The sequence below is a fragment of the Montipora capricornis genome, chromosome 5 (genome assembly GCF_036669925.1).
Source record: "Montipora capricornis isolate CH-2021 chromosome 5, ASM3666992v2, whole genome shotgun sequence".
In the NCBI taxonomy this organism is placed as follows: Eukaryota; Metazoa; Cnidaria; class Anthozoa; order Scleractinia; family Acroporidae; genus Montipora; species Montipora capricornis.
The window spans coordinates 13,795,428-13,797,927 of record NC_090887.1 but is presented as its reverse complement, the minus strand read 5'-3'; the positions used below and the strand labels follow the sequence as shown (position 1 = coordinate 13,797,927).

The window sequence follows — 2,500 nt, the reverse complement described above, 5'->3', positions numbered from 1 at the left end:
TGATCCCCCTGTGACAAGTGGAAAACAATGCACCAAAATGCCGGTCCAAGCGGTCGGATGATCATGGTCTTCACTAATGATAAAATAACCTGCGTAGCAAGCGTTCCTGTTTGACAGATGAGCTTTGAAACGATTTTCTGCAAACTGGCCGCGCGAAAGTTGGGGCAAGAGACTGAGGGAACGCTTGCAAGAAGACCCCCTATTTTTGAAAAACGCCCACCTTTTTATGGTTGACTTGACACACGCTGATTGACGTCTTATTAACAAATTAGCCAATAACAGATAACCATGTTAACACAAGTTGGCTTACGCCAAAACAAACCGAGGCACCGAGGAAACACCGAGCGATCAACGCAGGATTTGCCAGTGTGATTTTAAAGTTAAATTTGTAACGGCATCTTCTAAGCCGAGTACGACTGGTTATGTTTCTTCCGAGAATTTGTTTAAACCATCGAAAAGAAACTTACGGGAAAATTCTAGCTGATATTTGCATAGCGGTTGAAATAGAAGTTATCGAAAACAACAGCCAATTTTCAGAACTTGTCAGCAATCCGTGCGCTCGTAAAATACGAAATTTAGAAACAACTGTTAGAAACAGCTGTTGTTAGACTACTTGGCCCTCCGCGGCAACCAATTGGGCCCTCTTTTTGCTAATATGGACAATACCTCAGTGTCTAGAAGTTTCTTTACAGACATACTTCGGCTAGCATTGACATCTTGTGGCCTCATCCCTTCCCGCTACAAGGGTCACAGCTTCCGTATTGGGGCTGCCTCTTTCGCTGCAAATCGGGGAATGTCCGATGCCCAGATCAGGGCTTTGGTGCCGGTGGAAGTCCTCTGCTTTTCTCAAATATATTCGTTTACCTTCTCTTTCAAGTACGTAGTTGAGTTCATACAAGGAGAGCGCTGGACCTGACTTGCAAGGGCGGCTGGCCCAGCTCTTTCCTTTTTGTTTATTCCATAAGTATGTTGGCGGGAGCTAGTCTGCAGGGGCGGTAGTTCCCATCTCAATCGGGTAGAATTTTTCTGCTACGAAACCATAATCTACTGGAGTTGGAGGGTTGACTAGCAAGGGCAGCAGCCCTCCATTCTCCAGGCGTTGTACATAAGGACGATGTATTGTAGGTCCAGCTCGTGCGTAGGGATTTACTTGTTCCTTGTTTTGTTCTGGGGCTGCGATTCCCGTGGGTGGGGCGGCATCATGACTGTCGTCATGCTGCTGTGGCGTTTGTTCAGCCCTCACCTTTACTGGACATAATCATTTTGTTTCTGATTCAAAAGTGTATTTAGATTATTCCAGAAAATTAAATATTTATTAAATCGGCTTAGGGCCATGCCCTTAGCCAATTTTACTCCAAATCAATTTCGTGTCCATGTTTTTTCATCGCCCAGTAAACGAGCTCGGGAACCACAGCCCAGTAACTACATAATATATAGTTTCGACCAGGGGAAAGGGCATAAAGGAGCCGCTTTCTTCTCACAATAATTAAGAGAAGATTTAACAGGCTGCGTGGTTGTCTTCATCTTGTCTCAATCCATGACATAGGACTCAAGCTTACATCAGGCAAGGTAAGCAGAGAATTCGACGAATTTCCTTGATCCTGAAACATGTGGATTCTGATAGTTCGCAGGCATTTTATTAAATTAAATTCATCCTGCGTAAATAAAGTATCCTTTGCAAGCGAAGGAAAAGCTCACGTCAGTTCAGTCCAAACTTTTCGTCGACAATAAGCGCTGCCAATGTTTTGCTATCGAATCTTTTGCTTTTAATGAATTACGGAAACGCCATAGCGGCTTCAGCTGACACGTAAATAATATTGAATTTCCCTTGATGGATATTGTCCAAGCAGTGCAGATTTCCATTTAAATCACAGGCTGTCATTTCCATAGAATTTACCTTAACCACTTACTTGATCGCGTATTATGCTTTGAAAAGGGAAATGGAGAAATCACGATGATACTCGAGAAGCCGGTTCTTCGTTTTAAGTTCTTTTATTTCGCACTCCGCACATCATGACAAACATCTGAAAAATTAAGCTCTTTCCGAATCCTGTTGGCAAAACGGCCATTACATCTATACAGTTAAAGAGATGGCGCATTGACAGTTCTTTTTACCTTTTCAATGTAAAACCCGAGACCCGATTCGCTCAGCTTCGACACACGATTCAAAACCTTCCACATCTTCCACCATTGCTAGAATTTAGGAGAAATATTTTGCTCCAGGATTTGTCACCTGTCAATCATTGTGACTGTGCCGCACCAATCAGAAGCCCCCGTTCGTGGGCGAACGGGTTTTTCAAAAATAGGGGGTCTTCTTGCAAGCGTTCCCTCAGTCTCTTGCCCCAACTTCCGCGCGGCCAGTTTGCGGAAAATCGTTTCGAAGCTCTTTTTGTCGAAAAGGAATGCTTGCTACGCAGGCTAATGATAAAAAAGATAATAAACACGTCTAATCTTCCACAAATAACGTCTTTTATGCAATCATTTTGGTTTCTGGTATAAT

At 43.4% G+C, this 2,500-nt stretch overlaps 1 protein-coding gene across 1 annotated transcript in view; it reads right to left on the bottom strand.

Moving 5' to 3' along the window:
- The window catches only part of LOC138049570 (atrial natriuretic peptide receptor 1-like), a 96,203-nt gene that overhangs the window by 91,946 nt on the left and 1,757 nt on the right, over window positions 1-2,500 (bottom strand). The gene's annotated exons all lie outside the window — the stretch shown is intronic.